Source organism: Colius striatus, chromosome 21, assembly GCF_028858725.1.
Source record: "Colius striatus isolate bColStr4 chromosome 21, bColStr4.1.hap1, whole genome shotgun sequence".
Lineage (NCBI taxonomy): Eukaryota > Metazoa > Chordata > Aves > Coliiformes > Coliidae > Colius > Colius striatus.
The window spans coordinates 6781224-6800823 of record NC_084779.1 but is presented as its reverse complement, the minus strand read 5'-3'; the positions used below and the strand labels follow the sequence as shown (position 1 = coordinate 6800823).

At 39.7% G+C, this 19600-nt stretch overlaps 1 protein-coding gene across 4 annotated transcripts in view; it reads right to left on the bottom strand.

Annotated features, from left to right (window-relative positions):
- The window catches only part of RERE (arginine-glutamic acid dipeptide repeats), a 202080-nt gene that overhangs the window by 155756 nt on the left and 26724 nt on the right, over positions 1-19600 (bottom strand). The window contains exon 1 of one of the 4 annotated variants that reach the window (XM_062012754.1): positions 5680-5764. The exons of 2 other annotated variants lie outside the window; for them this stretch is intronic. The gene's annotated coding sequence lies outside the window, so the exon portion shown is untranslated. Of the gene's footprint in view, positions 1-5143; positions 5421-5679; positions 5765-19600 lie in introns of those variants that run through there. One more of the 4 variants, XM_062012753.1, reaches the window with a different exon arrangement.

Sequence of the window (19600 nt, the reverse complement as noted above, 5' to 3'; positions counted from 1 at the left end):
AGCATCAATGATTAGAACAGAAGCCCTGATCTTCCAAACCAAGATGAGCACAGAAAACCTGACAATCATGTTCAAAACACTAAATGCTTTTAATTTCGAGCATCTAAACAGTTCATCAGACTCCAGATGCTGGTGAAACACTTTGATCTCTACAAAAAAGCAAAATCACAAAGAAAATGCTGCCAAAACCAAAGCATTTTTTTTATTACTAGGTTCAAGAAAAAGTCAAATCAGCACTTAAGGTAAAATGTACTACATGCACAAAACTGCTGTTAGAGCAGCAGTGATGTATCTACACCAAGACTGGTTCAGTATGGTAGAAAGTTCACCTATCACATAGCTTTTTAGTCACTGTTACAGAAGACAATAGAAGATATCTGCAAGTATGTAACTTTTAGAAACTGATACTAATGCATTCCAGATTTGTTATTTCACGCTGGATTGTCATCTTCTGTGAAAATGAATGTAACTTTTATTCTCACATAAGCCTAATCAAACCAACTTGGCTTTCAAAACTCGCCCTTACTTCCCAGGAGAAGTGAACAGCTACATTGTCAATACTGAATTTCCAGTCACCATTTCCACTGCGTTTTTGCTAACATTAGAAAGAGCCTGAACTCAAACCCACAACTAAATAAAAAAACCCTTGTGGTTATAAGAAAAATGTACACATCACTATCAAATACGATTTATTCCAGTAGTGAAATGTTTATCCAATCACCAAGATCTTTTCTTGGCCAAAAACTTGACCAAAAAAAACTTCCCTAAAGAAGGCCAGTTTGTTTTAATCATTTACATTTTTCAACACTATTTGTTCTCACTTAGTATCCAAAGGTCAGAACTCAAACCACTACCCCAGGCAAACTTTGGAATAAATATTCTTTTTCTTTACTCTTCTGGAAAAACTTTCACTTCTACTAAAAAGGCTGAATTATAAAAACCAGATTTGCCTCTGATCTATTTAAAGATGCTTCATGATATTTTTCATTCACAGAAAGCTAGTTCATAGAAGTTCTTCATGGGTCCTATCCTTTCTTACTTACTTGAGAGTGTTACATTACTATAGGCTTTTCCTTTCTTCGGTAATAGAGAAATTTGTACTGTGATAAATACACCAACAAAAGAAACAGTAAAACAATGAGCAAGGCTAAACAAGGTCCAGTTAACAGTTGGAACTATGCCAACTATGATCCCAGTTGCCCTGAAATGGCCTTTCTTCCCTAAGAAGTCCTTTCTGAAGTCATCTAATTTTATACATACTAGAAAACTTTCACACATTTGTTTACATGATATCACCTAGCAAATTACTGCAAGAACATGCCTGCCCATGTATGGGAATGTTCATTACACTGAATGCTTGTATCCATACTACATGCAGCTCAGTGATGCATTAATATCAGAAAACTGGAAGAACTTCCCCACATACACTTCTGCTGCCTCTTGGACCCACTTATTTCTAAAGCACTGTTCAGTGCTTCACACACAGAGATCAAAAACCCTTTCAAGACTCATGCAATTGACTATCGATATTAGAGACTCGTGTCAGAATATCAGGGAGCTTTCTATACTAGGACTACAGAGATTAAGAAACCATTTCTCATTTTGTACCCTTAAATGCAAGATAGAGCTACTAGCTGTTCCTACAAATCATTTACTGATCTGACACTTGAAATACACAAAGCACAAAAGACATCTTTTATAGCAAATGTAGGTATCTTGGCTAAGACATTACAGCTCACAAAAAAAAAACCAGTAAAACTAATACACAGGCTTGCTGACTGAACCAATCACATCTCTAAGGCTTCACATCTTCAGTATTGCTGTCAAAGCTACTCTGTGGCCTTTATAGAGATGAAAGTGCTGAGTGTTTGCAGCAAACCACAGGCGATATGGAATTTCTGATTCCTAATGCCTAGAAAACACTGTTAAGTTCTATCCAATTTTCTGAATCTCTTAGCTAAGGAACCAAGTGAGCCAAGCCCTCAATAACTATCACACCCCTACAAAAGAAGTCTCAGGTGCACTTGTAACTCAGCTCCAGAACTGCTTCTGTTTTCTGCCTGGTGCACTCAGCTAAAGCAGAATTTCGCTACACGTCTGGTTGAGAACAGCAGCAGTTCAAAACCATTTCACTCATGATTTAGACACCCCTGCTTTGGGGAGTAGCATAACAAGGCCAACAGCTGGGGACTCTAACAACTCCAGTCAACACCCTTTAATCTGCAGCATTAGCCTAGGCTCTGACAAAGAAGTAACCTTAATTTGAAAACCGCTTGGCTAGAACAGCATTTCATTGTAATATTGAACACATGATATCTATTTCTACACCCTGCCCTCATAACTGGTTTTTATACCAGTAACTGCATCTCCAATGACATATTTTATCTGTACTTATCAACAAATTGCAGAAATACTGGTTTTCAATGTTTTACAATTTGGTTTTACTATGTTTTCTGGATTAGGAGTATCAGCACAATATCTCTACCACTTGATAAATTGTCAGAACAGGGAAAGATGAACATGTGCACACTGCCCTAACATTCAGAGACAGCTCTATAAAGCTGCACACTCTTAGAACCATCTTTCTTAAAACCTGCAGTACCACAATACCAAGATGAAGCAGAAAATTAGTGGAGGGATGGCTTTTTCTGCCTATAAACCACAATCACCCAATATGCTGCCAAGTACTTAATTCAGGTGCTCATTATGGGATTTTTGGACTGTGAGCTGAATATCAAGCTGTACTCACAGTTCATACTGAACTAACTCCACTGAGTTCGTGGAGACCTGAATATTTTTCACCTGCTGAAATGCGGTCCATTAAAAACCTAATTTCAGCAGTATGAGGATTATTGCAGGTGCCAAGATGAAATGGCATTGTTTCTACACCTTTTTTTCCAGATTAAGAGTACAATCACCCTTTCAGTGCTTACTTACACACAAGACAATCACTACAGCAGGAACTCGGTCACAACACACCAGAAAAGTGGAAGAAAGATCACTGACCTTGTAAAATTAGGAAGTTAAGAGCAACCAAAATGAATCCTGAAGTGAAAAACAGGTAACATAACCCCTATTATCTCCTTCCAAACAAGGAAGTTTAGAGTTTAACTAATGAATAGCTTAGTTTCTTTCCCACACATAAAAATCAAAACAAAGCTCTCTGGCAGCTGAGCTATTAGCCACTCACATCAGGAAACAAAAGCCCCATCTTGTCACCTTTACACAAAAGTAAGCAAAAGAGGGGGTGAGAGACACAGCAAGAGATTCTCTACAACCTGTAGTAAAATTGCAAAGACAGTCGATGCATTCTGACAGAACAGCTGTATACAACATTATGTTAATTAAAATTAAAGTCGCATCTACTTAGCATACAAGCAATTGACTGAACCTTAATGACAAAAGGAAGGAACCATTTCCTCGAAGAGGCATAATCACACACAACTTTAACAAGTTGTCTGCTTACACTGAAGGCCACAGCATAAAGGCGATGGCAAAGTATCTCAGAAACCATCCTCGCTATTTTAAGTAAAACAATACACTATCAACTATGAAACACACACAAAGGAAGTGGTAGGATACATTACGTCAGCCCTTGCCTCAATTCATAAATCCTAACCGCAAAACAAGACAAATTCTCAACTGCCTTTCTCTGGAAACACGTTTGAAGTGAATACATGCAGTTTATGTCTTAAAATAACACTATTGAACAACACTCACTGATGCATCACTTTCCAACAGCCGGGGGGAGGAGGGAGATTGTGTAATCCTAGTCCATTCTATCGTGCAGCCAGATCAAATAACATTTCACAAACTGCCTGCCAAGCACCCGGCCTGCCAGAGCACAATGAGCACTCAAGTGCTCTGGACTCAAAAAACACCTTTCACTAGTCCCAGAGATCTTTATAAAATAGTTTAAACACTACTAAATTACAGGGTTGGAAAAACAAATAAAAGCTTTTAAATGCTGCTCCTACACAATTCTCAACTTACTGTTAAGCATCTAAAACGTCTGTCTGGTGATACTCACTAGGCATAAGCATTCAGAAACGCGACTGCTTGTAAGAACAAAAACTGACAAAAACGCAGAGCTGGTTGCACGTCTGGAACTAATTGCCTGTAGATTAACGGCTTTACATTGGAACAGTGTTCGTCTGCAGGCTTTTAAACCCAGTTTACTTTAAACTGAGTTCCCAGAAGAAATATAACGGTGGAGTATCTGAAACTGCACTTTACATTTCTATTCTCCACTTGACTTCAAGCCTAACATTTATGTTATGTTTCTTAAAAAAAGTCGCCTTGTCAACTGCCATTTTCATTCACACAATTACAGACGCCCCATATGGCTGTAAGGAGGCCATCCAGCCAAACAATGCCCCGTGCAGTGCAAAGCCACATGTAGTCAAGAGGAGCTTAAAACCAATTGCAAAACAAAGCAGAGCTGGGCTTCTTCCTCAGGAAACAAAGTGGCCAAGCAGGTCTCCCATTACTATCTTAAAAAACAACTAAACATCGCTAAAAGAAGTTACACCACACACTGCACCAATTAGAACTTCAAAGGCATTCCACATGATACAGTGCAGTGAAAGAGTACTTTCTTTCAGGACAAGGAAAATGCAATCTTTATCTCCTTATCTCATTTGCTTTAAGAAAACACCACCACAAAAAGACCTGGAATTAAATACAGCACTCCATTTAGCTTGCCTGTTTATATTTAGAACACAGAGGTAAAGCGTTTGTTATGGAGAGAAAACCCTGCAGCCTGAAAGCATGCTGAACTTCCTAGGCCAATAAAAACTACCGTCTCACCTACTAAGTCGATCCAACTTTTTCTGAAGAAACTGGAGTAACCAAAAGCAAAAAAGAGCTTGAAGTCAAGCTTTTTCTCCACCCAGGTGTTTTCTGTGTTATTACTGGCTAAGTAACAATTAGTCAACTTTAAGAGCAACCTTAACGTTTTTCCTCTTGGAAATAAAACTTGTAGGCATAAGGCACCAAAGTTACCCAATCTGCTTTGGAGGCTGGCTCTAATGACCCTCATCCATCATTTGAAAAGCAGATCCAAGATCCCCTCTCTGCAACCCGGCCAAGGCTGGCGAAGGCGAAGGTCCAGCCGCACTCGGCAACGCGGGGGTGCACTCACCCGCCAGCCCCGGGCTCCGCAGCGCTCAGAGGTGCCGGGCAAACACAACTCCTCTGCACTCCCGGCGGCTGTTACAGCCTGACCCCAGTAGACCCGTATTTCTCCGGCGGGGGCGGGCGGGGAGCGGAGGTGACCGGCGGTGGACCCCGCCAAGCGGAGAAGGGCGCAGGGGAGGGCAGAGGAGGGGAGGAAGCGGGGGCCAGGGGCGACGAGAAAGCGCAGTTGGTGAACAAAAGGAGGCCCCTCCGCCTCGCCGCCAAGCAGCTGGGCCGGGGTGCGGAGCAGGCGGCGGAACGAGCGGCGTCGGCCGGGCCCGCCACGGCCGCGCCCCCCCTTCCCGCCGGCCGCCCCCTCAGCAGCGCGGCTGCGGGCGCCGCCACATGCCGCGGCCGCCGGCCCCCGCCCGGCTCCGGGAGGAGGAGGAGGAGGCGGGCGGCGCGGGGGAAAACCCGGCGCGGAACCCGCCCGCCGCTCGGCCCCCCCCGCACCCCAACCCCGCCACCCGCCCCGCCGCGCCCCGCCCGGCTCTCACGCACCGGCCCGGCGCCGCCGCTTCCCCGGTCCACGCGGCGGGGCGCAGGCACGCACACGGAGCCACACGCTCCTTCCCCCGGCGGCGGCCCGCCTCTGCCTCCTCCCCGTTCAGCCGAGCCGGAACCGGGAGCCCCGTGATTGATGGCAGCTCGCTAATAGCGTGGTCAGCTAGAAAATGCATCTGCAAGCAAGATATTAAGGAGGCAAAGCATCCCCGGGAGTGATCGGCGGCTCGATCCCCGCGTTGCAGCCAGGAATATTAATGCAGGCAGCCCGCCTCGCCTCTACAACTGCTGATCAAAACACACAGGGGGTGGGGAAAATGCAGATAAAATAGAGGGGTGGAGGGAATACATCCACACACAGCATTCATTCCCAAGACGGGTAAGAATGAGATGCCTGTCTGGTGTCACATTAAAAGACGCTTCCACACAAGGATTTTGTTGCAGTGTGTTCAATTAGTAAGCCATTTTGTTCAAAATCCGTTCGATGACGGCTTCCCTCCCCCCATTAGAAACAGAAATTCATCTGCTCAGTAAAAGATGTTCCCTTTAATTGCACTTGATTGGCAATTTTTCAAAACAATATTTACCTCTTACTATGTGTCTTCACGGAAACCTGTAACTTATTTCCATCTCAAACGGTTTTGTACTGTTCAACACCACATCCGTGACCTTTCAGCTGCTAGTACCGACTTAATTTTAGAGCAAAGCTTTGCTACTTCCCTTGCAGAATAACATGCAAAACAAGTCATCTATGTAATCCGTGACCTGAGGGCAATGCACACTTTTTCCCTGCCAAGCAAATCCATTTCCTAGCCGCGCAGTACTATTATACTTACAAAATACATAAGGGAGTACACCTTCTCTGAGCTGGGGTTTACAACGTCAAAAGAAAATTAAAAGAAGTAATCAAGGTTCATGGACCCAGTTAATTAGAGCAACACTATCAAGCACTGTCTGCCAACCTATTCTTTCCAGATGCTGTTAATTATTTGTGGTAGTGTATTTCTCTGTTTCTGCTATGTTTTGTGCTCTAGGCACAGGAGTCCTTCAGGAGACAAAAATGCAACTTCAAAATTTCTTCTGTACTTACTAGAAAGAGCTCCCTAAAACCACTAACACAGCTGAAGTAGCTGATTAATTTTAATGCCCTCACCACATTGCAAGACTGCTATGATCAATACAAATTGAAGATGGTGTACAGCTCCAGCTTCACGCCTGCAACATTCACTGTGTAACAGCTTCTAAACTGGAGCCTATCTTTGAAAGAACTGGTTCAAAATAAGCTTTGTAACCAAGTAGCCGTGTGATAGCACCAAACCTGCCAGAGCTGAAATTCAATCCTTAAGTCAGTACAAAGCAACCACATTGCATTTTCTCCTCAATTCAGTTTTCTAATCAAATGTGGCCTGACACCTGGCAAACCACAGAAAGGATCTTCCTGCTCCAGTGTGTATTTAAATCAGTGTTTGCTTCTAATGACTTCCAAAAGAGCTTTGCAGCAGTAAGTTAATTCAGGCCCAGTTCCATTTATTTGAAGAATACCCTGTTTGATGGTATTGATCAAAAACACCTCATCCCTTTAGGACAAATGACCCAGCCAGCTTGGATCACAAATCCTAAAAGTCAGAATCTGTTGGCAAAATGCATTACTTGTGTTTTTTTTAAAACAAAAAAAAACCCAACAGTGTCTCTGTTGACTTTTTATATCCCATTTAGGATGAAAGTTGTTTAAACAGTGTGGAGTACAGCATCCGGCCGTTTGAACACAACAGCAAAACTGGAGAGTGTTCTTGAATCTCAGACACTGTCTTGCAAATCAACTTCAGAATTCAGCAATGTGGTAGATGGCAGTGAAATCATCTGAAGTCCCATCTGGTTTTATACAGCATATTGGAGATTCCTGAATGAACAGAATTGCTACAGCATTCAATCACTGACATCAGAAACAACTGAAATCTCACTAATTGCCTTTCCTCTGAGATATGGAGATCTGTCCCCATTTCACAGACTAAAATAAAAACATGTACAGAGTACAGGGACCTTTTTATCTTGTCTTTTAGAAATGGATTATAAAACACGACAATCTTTTCTTGGTCATGAAATACCACTTTCCAAGTCATAGCATTATTAACTTACAGCAGCATTTAATATCGACACTAAAAGCATGCACTTCTCAAAGAGGAAAAAAGCAGCGAGTTACACACACAAAACCCATCAAGACTATTCAAGCAAAAACTACCTCCATGTGGGTTAGGCAAATATTACCATAGCTAATGAGACCTAGAGCAGACTTTAGCAGAGATTCACTGAATGATGGCTTTGGAATAATTGCTAAGAGACCTCCGACAACACCTTGTTGTGTTTGGTCCAGTGTGCATTAGTTATCTGGTGTTATACAATGACACAAAGCTCAATTCCACAGCATGCAAAATCCAGCCCAGTTTTCCTGGCAGCCTCCATTTATCACAACCACCCTGTCATGTTGAGTACCATTAACAGACAATGAACTGAGACAAGGGATGCAGTTACAAGCAAAGCACTCCACATGCTACAGGCCTAAGCAGCCAAGGGAGGCGATAACCGACTTTTATTATAAACATTATAATTAAATAGAACACCTAGCTGAAGAAACACTAAGGTCAAGACAGTAAAAGACAGAAGCTGGAAATCTGAAAAAAAGCTAAGGCTTTGACTTGCTGTCAGTAATTGCTGACTCTCTTTAAAGGCATGCAGAAATACACCCAGGCACACTGCTCTCCTTACAGCTAGGCACTGGAAGGCACCCGTTCACTTGCAGTTGCTGGTTTTCAGTGCTTTCTGTGACTGCTCTAACACTTTCTATATCTTACCTAGGCACTCCAGCTTATGAAAGATTGAGCACTGACAAGTGACAGACAGTGTATCTTCAAAGGGCTGTAAAATGTGCTGCTTTCTAGACATACTGCTCCTAACACAAATAATTCATAACTTCACACAAGAGTCCTACCACATTTGAAGAACATTTAATACATTCAAATTCAAAGAATATTAAACACAGATATACACCCTCCAAGACAGAAGATCTATCCATCACCGGCATTCTCCACTTCTTCTGACAGAATTAGCCATCAAGTACACATAAACATTTCACCCACTAGAAAAACTGCTCCAAAGCACCAATTCTGGGTCTACCAGATATGTATACACTTGAAATACAAACTAATAGTAAACAGACTTAATGAGATTAGACAGATTAAATGGGTAAATTCATTTTTGTTTTGAAGATACATTCAAAGATTAAAAAAAAGAGCTCCCACAAACACTTTAAAGCAGCTCAATGAAGTCATGCAGTTAACTCACCTAGTTAACTCTTTTAAAAGCAGGTTCAAGTACACAGTCTGGATTGCACAAACTGTACAAAAATAAGCCTTAATCTTGTTTTTAAGAACACATGGAGTTGCAATCACAACAAATGTTTTCTAAAAGCTAATGTAACACTACTTCCCAGCTTTGGCAAGCAACAAGTGTAACACATTAAACCCCTGCTAAGCTGAACCTATTTTTAAATGGGACTTAACACTGTCATCAAAGCCTCACGTAAATCAAGCTCTCCCTTCGGATTTGGCATCGGATAGGGGGCAAGACAAAAGGAGTAGGTTCACGGAGAACAAGCTAAGTGATAAATATTATTGTCATAGCACTGTTTTTCTTGTGTATCACTGAATTCCACTCTTCATCAAAAGCTGTCCTTTCCTTGTCAGTACATATATTCCCAGACAAAGTAGCCAGGGATACCTCCACTAAAATCAAAAGCCTCAAGCAGATGCAGTTTAAGCTGAAAATTATCTAGAGTATTCTTGAGGCCAAGGGTCAACTGCAGATTCTTCAGCGGAGGAGAGGAAACTCAGGCTGGGCTACTAGCACAAAAGGTCACCTCTTAACAGCTCAGAACAGGAGCACTGAATATTTGTTACTCATTTGTTTGCAATTCAACATCAAAGTGTCTAGGCTCTACCTATTCTAAACACAAAGCCTTTGGTCAGGTTAGAGGTGACGCTTCCTTCCTTGCAAATAATGCACTGTTCTACTAGTATAAACACAGCTGAGCATAAATGATACTCGGCTCTTGACAAGACAATTACTACCGTCTACACACAAATTTCTCTACACCTGCTTGAAGGACAAGCCTTGTCTACACTTGCACATTTGTGAGAACATGTGAATATCCAACAGGAAATATGCATTTAGTTTTAAGCAGCTTCTTGTCACAGCACTAGTTCTGCTATAGCTTGCTCCACAATTACATAAGGCTGCTTTTCCACACTACTAAAAAGAGTAAATTCAGTGCAGTATCATTACTATCTCTTCAATATAATGAAAAGGCCATTTCATTCTGTAACCCAAGCCTGCCTAAGGAAACTCTGAGTCTTGTCAAAGAGTCTTGTCCACTTGCACTGCACCACACTGACATATACAGCTCTTAGAGATCAGTACGTTAAGTTATTCCCATTTGGTGTGTAACTCCTGAAATCTGATCATTCCGTTACCTTAAATCCCCATGTGGAACCTATACACTTCACACACTATGAACCTTCAGACATTTGTCTTTTTCTTGGTCAAGTTGAGTTCTGTTTAGTTGTTTTGGGCTTTCTTTGTTTTGAGGTGAGAGTTTTCCCCTCCAAGTCTCTCAGTAAACAGCATCTAATCTAGAACTGCTAAACCAAATTACTACCACTAACACATTTTACCATTCAGGAACTGACTCCTTTTCTGTACTGACCTGGCGTTCAGGTTTGTATTTGAGAAGACTTCCAGTCACGCTCTAAGTCTTTACAGGTCACTTAAAATCTGATATCACATCAGGACCCTATCAAGCACAGAGAAACTTCAATCCCCTTCTAACTGCTCTTAGGCCCAAGAGCTCCAGGCACCACCCTTGGTGTAACTGTCACCAACTGCCACCAACAGCTCCTCTGCCACCCCTGTAAGGCCTTTGAGACAAACTCCACTCAACATGGCATGCATACCTTTTTCCAAGAGCAAAGCAGTTTTAAAACACTAGAAGCTTGCCTAGTTCCAAGTAAAAGTAACTTGGAAAAGGAAAACTTGATGCCTTTATCAACAACCTGTGGTATGTTTAAACTATCATAATGTAAAGCATGTTCAGACTCGGTAGCTAAAGGAAATGACAGCCAAATGTTCCTTTACAACATTCCTTCCAGAATCTGAGAGATTCTTTACAAAGAGATTTTTCTCAACACACCAGGTACAGCAGAAACTGAACTAACAGGTAGGTCAAATTTGCTAAGGATTTGCAGTCTTTTATTGAAATCACAGCAGAGATTGAAAATTTGACTTCAGCTCAGTATTTTAGTGTAGTAATCACTCTCACATTCAAAGGCTTCCGACTACTCAATAACTGCTTTTTTTTTTTAAGTGACAATAACCTCAGGATGTGACTATACCTATCATAATCTTTCTCCCCAGACAGGGAGATAAGCTCCAAAAACAGGAAGTTTCTATTGTAATCTTAAAAAAATATCTTAACAGTCTGAAACCATATGACTCCAGTTCAGTTACACGGGGAAGAAACCATTTGCCAGACCTACGGGAGAAGACACTAGTGTACGAAACTCAATCAGGCATTGCCCACTACACTCCCCCAGAATCATCCCAAATGCAAAGGTCCTTATTTTATATTTTGACATAAATCAGCTCAATGCTATTTGTTAAAGAAACATTCAGTATTTATTAAAAAATAACAAAAAAAAAAAATCACATTAAGGGCTTCAAAATCCCATTCACTTGACTATACTCTGATCCAACTTCCTTCAAAGTTCTCCAATAAAAACCACTAGTCTTTACGATCACTTAATTTTCATATGTAACACAGCTACTACAAAAGCACATAAATTCACTTAAGTGTCTCTAGCATGGCTGTAGTAGCAACATTGCCAGTCTTCCCTGACACTGCCCCTTCAATGGCCTACCAGAAAGGGAATTTCATTTCAAAGGCATCCAGGTCTTCTATTTAGTTACTTCTTGCAATACAAAGGGAAAACACATCAATAGCACAAACTATAACAGAAAAACTTAAAATATATAATAATTGCAAGGCAATACACTAACAAGGATATGAGAGCACCTGCTTCTGCAGGGGGGTTGGACTATACGATCTCTAAAGGTCCCTTCCAACCCCTACCATTCTATGATTCTATGATTCTTGGAAGTATCTGCAAGGAAATTGTAAAACAGAGTAGCATTCCCTGCCATTCTAAATCCTGTTCCAGACATTACATCTTTGATGAAATCAACTGCCTGCATATTGCAAAGCAAGACATAACTGAAACACAGGCAAAAAGGAACAATTCCATAAAACAAACACTCATCTATATTAAAGGTACGTGAAAAGCAAACATTCCTAGACAAAAGGAATGCATGAGTTTCAGACTATGCCAGGCAAGTTTCCAATATAACAATAAGCCAAGAGCTTTAAAGCCAGTGAATAGAAACGTAAGAAACTTCTTTGAAGAGAAAGGGCTCAAAGGTAACAAGGGAGCATTTTTTTTTTCCATCAAGTGACATGGTCAAGCCGCAGTATGCCATCTAGCGTCAGGCTCCTAAAAGAAATGCTACCCAGCCCACCAAAACACTATAAATTCAAGTAAGCTACCAATTGACTTTGCAGTTGCAAATTTTAAGTCTTCAGTTTTCCCTTGAGGGGCTGACAATAGCCCAGATGGAAGCATTACGGAAAACTTTGTGCTTTGGGTTTTTTAAGCAACATCACAGGAAGTTCTTCAGTATGTTTCATTCCCACACTCCAGCTAACCATTCCATTCATTAACCAAGACATGAACTGAAGAACAACAAACACCATGTGCCAAGTGCACAAAAGTCCAGGGCAGCAGAGACACGTCTTTGGACATGTGATATATAGAAACTTAATGGTGTTCTTCAGTTAGTCCGTGAACTATTATTGTCTTCTAAACACAAGGTCTAGGCCTTCACAAGGTGACTGACAGGAACTGCTCAATTTTCACACTAGTGTTTGATCAGAAAAAGTACATCTGTAAACCTCAGGAGTTCATTAGTAATCCATTAATAAGATTGTATTGAATACAGTCTGCTGACTTCCTCACATGTCTAGAACAGGACACGTACCTGTAACTTGACATTACTGTAACCATACACAGACAGTAAGAACTACAGTGCCTTCCCAGCAATGGACACAAAGGTCACACTGCAATATACATGAAGCAGGCAACTGTCAGGAGTCAACAAAAGCAGACAAAAAAAAAAAAATAGCCTAGATGAAGTTTAAAGAAGAGGGGGAACTGGAGAGCTAACTCCCTAGAATCAAAGCCTGGCTTTTCAGGCTCATTTGTAAAAGCACAGTTGTTGACAGTTGTTAAATATTAACACTGAAAGCAATTTCAAGAAAACAACATGAAGTATACTCCATAGCCTCCCTTTACAGGCATGTAAGCAATGATTGCTTAGTCCATTACCCAATTTACAGGGTTACAGGAAATCAATTCCACCCCCAACACAACTGACATCTTCCAAAGGAGTGGCCAGCAAAATATGTTGTCATTCCCTGGCTACTTCTTTCTCAATGAAAACAACACTTTAGGATACCAGTAACCAGATATGCAATAGACATTTTAAATAAGAGGACCTCACTAGACATATAAGGTCAAGAACAAGCCTGACAATCCTGTTAGATTCAGATTTTTTAAATGAATTGACACAGTGCCTTTCATGACTTCTACTAAGGAACCCCTCATTAGACCTCATTTTTGTCAGCTGATCCCAAGATATATACAAGAAGTGGTGTTTAAAAGAAAAAAAAAAAGAAATCAAAAAAGAAAGAAATCAAACAGCTCCCAAGAAAATCACTGTACTTATTGACATTTCTATCATCGTCCCTCCATTAGTCCAACTTCAGATAGGCAGGACCATGCTTTGCTCATTCGTTTCAGAGCTTGGGTGGAGGTGTTGAGTTGGTTTGTGGGTTTGTTTAAATGAAAAAAAAAAGTTTAGACAGCTCTCTGTTGATTAAACCATTTTCATCCTTCAATAAGTTTGATTCCTAGTATTTCAAACTGCAGAGAAGACATTGATTTTTACTGTAGTCAGCATCAAGAGAAGTAACAGCTTCTCCAATTAAACTGCTAACCACATTAAGTAGAAAAATATGTCCACAGCAATAACGTGCAAGTGTCCAAAGCACTCTTCAGTGCTAACAAAAACTAACAGACATGCTTGTAAGAACTTTAACCTTTAACTTCAGACAGAAGGAAATCTACGTATTACAGGCAGTTCAACTCCTGTTAACTCTGCTGATAAGCTGTAACACTGAGAAAGGCTCAAAATTACAGACAATTCATCTTCCAGCTCTGAATTACCATCATTATACCACACAAATCACCACATTGGGCTTCAGCCTACTAAAATAGAAAATCACAAGCACTAATAGTCTTGTAGGCTGCTGCTTCTTCTCCTCCTAAATGAAGCTTTTATACCAAACAAATCTATACAGTTCTTGCATTATAGCCCTTCACAGAGTTGCACTGTAAATCAAATATTTTATTCCGCTGCCTGCAGCTATTCCCACATTTAATAACTGACATGGGAGACAAGTTCTAATCTCCATCAGGCTGGAGCAATTACTATCCTCATAACCACTCAAGTCAGAGGTGAGAATTATGAGATTTGTATTACCTGATTGTGTATTCAAGGGGAAACGGTTATACTTTTGCAGATGAAAAAGGCAAAGTATGTTTAGTACAACAAAAGAAGGGAGCCCAAACGATCTCACTCCTTAATATTGCATGTATCAGGACTAAACATTCCAAGCAGTCAAGACAAGACATTAAGCTGTAAAATAAAAGGCATCATAGAACAGCAAAGAGAAGAGAAACCTGAACAGACACTACATTTGCAGATACAAATATTCTGACTAAGAATTTTAGCTACAGCTTCAGATAAGACCTTAAACAACTGGGGGGCTTGTAGTCACTACAGAAGAAAATCTATTAAAAAAGCTACCTAAGTGATATGGAAGTCTGTCCTGTACCTATGTAATTATTACTAATCTTGCATTTTCACATTTTAAAACACTAAAATGGAGATCAACTTACCATTTAAAGTAGGTTAGTTTAGTAGCAAGAGTCGTGACTGAGAAAAGCAATACCTAGACTCTCCCTAAAGTGCAACTGGTACCTCTAATACTTCACCTTCGACATCTGCAGCTGGTCCATGAATAAATATCTTACTGCAACTGCCAAAACTGAAAGGCTTTTGCTAACTAAGAACCATTAGCACTTTGAGGCTTTACATAATAAAAAGCAGAAGGTGTTAGAGGAACAAATTACAAACAACACAGAAATCTCTAACTGTGATCTTAGAGTGGAATTTGTATATTATTACATATTTTGCTATCCATTATTACTAGTTGCTAGAAAGGAATATTAAAGATCACAACAGGTCAAGATGCTTCCTTCCCTTTGAATAAACCGAGTCAAAAATGTAGCGGTTTTCCTCTTGTGCAAGAAAAGAAGAAAATCCCACCAAGTTTGAACCATTCATCTTGTTATTTATGCTTTATAAAGGCCTGGAAAGATATTTCAAACACCCAAATTATTTAAGCCAGCTTGAAAACAACAGGTAGAGTGTTAGAGCACACAGTGTTTTGGAAGCATTGTGAAGGAATTTCCCTAGGGCTAAATAATTAAGATGCATTTTCCAGAATAACCCTCCAGGCCGAACCAATACTCAAGTTTCCAATATACTGAAAAGCCACATGGTTCGTGAGAAAGACAGAAAGAATGTATAGCCAACTTTTGTTGCTTTTCCTCAGCAAAAAGTCATCTTTCTGTTAAACAATGGGAAGAACTCTATATTGATTTAGAGCACCCTCTAGAGCCAGCTCCTTACTAATGACAGCAAACATGAATGCCCACATTCACTTAAAAGAATTAATTCCAGTGGTGTCTACAGGTTTCTAAGAAATGGTAGTACTTTACACAAAAGCTGATAACAGACCCATTATATATCAGTAAACAAAATAGCATTTTCCAGACATCAGGGAATAAATGTATTCTTTTCCAGATTTACATACAGCATGTATGCATATACACACACACAAACACACACCTATAAATCAGCTTACACAAACCCCCCTAGTCCCAGCATCACAGTGCATGAAGCAATTTTTATACATGTGCTGACTGCAAAATAAGATACTACCTCTAAGTGAAGTACAAAGCTATAAAATAAACGGCTATTTCTCTGTCACTTTAAGAGTTAACTAGCTCGTGTTAAATGAAGACTAAGCTTTGAAAACAAAGCCTTCATGTGCAGCTTTCTACTGAAGTAAATAAGGAATCTGGCATTTCTCAGATTTTCTTATATTAGGATGAGTATGGACTGCAGGAGCCATTCTTGATCTAGTAAACTGTGAAGGCAGTCTAAGTTCCTAATCAAGGAGGAAGATGTTTGCCACCCTCATCACCCTCATATGCATTCTCCACTCTGAGGACTACAGCTTCTAGCACAGAAAGAAAAGTAAACATACAATGTCATGCTCTTGAGCTTTACTCACACATCCTATACTGTACACCTATCCTGTGTTTCGGAAAAATCTATGATTATCCTTCTAATCTTCCTTGAAGAGGATATTCATTCTTCATCTAAGGGGATTCAAAAAGATCTCTTGAGAACTGTGCTCTTGGACACAGACAGTAACTTCAAGAACTCCAGGGACCGCAAGAATTCAGGTATATCTTCAAACAACTGTTTATTTTCCAGTAAATCTTAAGAGAAACGAGCACTTGAAACAAATGTGGGTTTCAGTTTTCAACAAGCTCAAAGCCAGAGAGGCAAAAGAAAATAGTTTGTCTCTTCAACACATTAAGACATTGCCAGGAAAATAAAGATTTGGGAAACGAGTAATAAATGGTTTTTGCAGTATGACAAAATAGCAGCACATGTAACAGCCTACAGAAAGGACACAATAAGCTCGCATCATACATTATCTTCTATAGAGATTAATTCCAAAAGTAACATTCAAAATAACACTTGCTCTTGCAAAGTAAAAAAAATCAATTTCATAGCCACAACAGCTATTTCATAGCTTTTGATCCAAAATAGCAACTACCTATATGCCTTATTACAAACAGAAACATATCTGTGAGGGTGACCATGATGCACAAAGTAGTTTCTGTACACTGTTTAACATTAAAGTTCCCAAGCCTTAAATACAATGATAGCTGGATTAATAATATCTTTTGCAAGATACTGGCATTTGAGCCACAGAAGCTGTAAACTCACAGTTTTCAAAATCTAAATTAAGTGCCGTATACAGCTAACCTGTCTACTAGATTTCCTGTTCACAGCTTTATACTTCTGCAAATACAAGGTCTTCAGTTTTGTAACATTTGTCAGTGCAAGAAGCAATTTGGAGCTTCAAGCTGATGTCTTTGTACATGTTTATTTACCTTTCAACATCAAAACCAACAAATAACTGAGAAAACAGCCTCTATCAAAACAAATCTAGAGCTATAAATCTTTAGTACGGCTCTCAATACAGATTCCTTTCTCACAAAAGATCAAGTTTGGCCAGTATTTGAGCATAACCCATTCTTTCTAGAACCATTACTGCTTTGAAGCTGAAGATGAACAAACTGCTGTCCACATAGACAAAATATTAAATGCAATTCCACTGACAGATAAATCATCTTCACAGCTTTCCTGTCTTTTGCTAAAGAAAATTTCCTCAGATCTCATTTCCATTTCATTTGACCAAAATAGAAAGATTAAGGTAAGCCATTTACAGCTAGAAAAACTACAACTTATTACATTTTTAACTAGCTACACTGAATTTAAAGACATATTGAGAAATTATGCCATGGGTTTCAGCAGCAACATTTATGCCTCCCACAGCTAAATGCCTCCCTTATATTAAGGTGTTTATCCAACCAATAATTCCATTAGTATTATGTAACACAGACAATCTTCTTAGGCATTTTTATCATCATATCACTCCAAAGCTAACCCACTGCACATATACACTTTCACTCTAAAACTGTTATCTTTCTAGACTTTGCTGACATACAGGAAAACTGTCTGATGTAGAACTGAACTGACACCTTCAACTGAGCACATCTGCCTGAATCTTTAGCCAAACTCTCAGAGAACAGAACGGCAGTACCACTGGCCAATGCTATCTTTTCCACATACACACGCACACCCCCCCCACATACTGACAGTAAATTATTTTAACAGCTGGCATTCTTCCTTTAAGAAAAAACAATCTTAAAATATACATCTCATGTTTGTCAACTGTCTACCTCTCCTGCATGTTGAATACCACAAATGCTATTTGCAGTTATGTCTGTAATTTGACGTTAATTCCTTAATCTTCTTAAGTCAGAGCAAGCTTGTAGATCATTATGAGGTTATTTAGAAGAGCACATTTGAAGTATTACATGAAGTGTATGTTTTATTAAAAAAGTGAGTTAACTCAAGTTTTTTATTTTGTCATTCATTCACCTGAAAATAGATCAATCTCCTTTGGAGAGCAATAAAAGGATACACTATGAACTATTACTGCTACGTAATCCTCTTCCGTGTGGTACAGTATCTGCTAACAAGATTGTGAAGCTTTCACATTGGATCAGCAGGACTGTGACCTTTACTGACAGTTATTCTAACTAATATTAATGCTAGAGATGGGCAGTGCAACAACCTTCCACATTCATGCTCTTCAGTACAGATACCACACCGACTGTTGGCAAAAACGATTCCTCCTCAATAGATTCAATCGATTCAACTTTTCCAAATGACATCCAAAAAGGAGAAAAGTCACTAGACGGCACATGACAAGATATTTAAAATCTGATTTTCATGCAAGAATCTAAAGACATGTGAATTAACCTTAGGATTCCTAAGTTTTGTAAGCAATTCAGAAACCTTAATTCATTCCAATGCAAATTCGAATATCTCGCATGTTCATAAACTACTAAAACTAGTTGATGTAGAGAAGAAGTTGTGAAACAGCAGGGACATATATCACCAGTTTTTTTTTTTGTGCTAGGTAGGTATACAATCATAACACATTTTGCAATTAAATTGCTAATGTTGCAGAGCACCATTTTAGTTAAATGTACATGTAATTAATCAATTAGCCTGTAATTGCATTTTGCTATCTTCCTAAGACTTTGCTGCGCATACTCAAAAACTGATATTGCCTGGTTTGGGTTCTTGGGGAAACGTATCAATGCCACACTACAAAAGAGGCTGAATGGTTTTAAATATCATTGTTTCCTAAGCAAGATTTACTTGCAAAACAGAACATGATCTTTAGCATACAATGTTCCATCTGTCATAAAGGGACAGAACCTGTGTACAGCTGGTCACAGCACGGGCAACTTGTAAGAAAAAAGGATAAAAATACTACACTGCAACACTGCAGTTGAAAAGTATTTCTGAGTGCAGAAATTAGCTCTTAAAGTGCTCTTTCTGCCTCTGAAAGGTTTATACCTAAATGATTGCTTCCATTTCCAGGAGAGATAACCTGCCAAAAACAAAGGAAATCCTGTTTCAAATTTTATTTGCACTTCGTGCTTGTCTGGTGGAAAGAACAATACTTCAGTACCCTTCTCCTTCAAAGCATCAATAGAAAGACCACACAATGAGGAATAACTTGCTTTAGAATTTTGCCTAAAGATTCAAGACACATAAGCAGTTATAAAAACAAACTCATAAAACGTGAGCTAAGGAGGAAACATTTATTTTTGTTGTCACAGAACACTGGAACCCAAAAGCAATCAGCCAGCTAGGAGCTGATCATAAACTTCCTCTCTGTAGGATGTAATTAAACAGACAACTTGTATTTTCAGTATCAAGGCAGAGCCAAGTCCATGAAACAAGG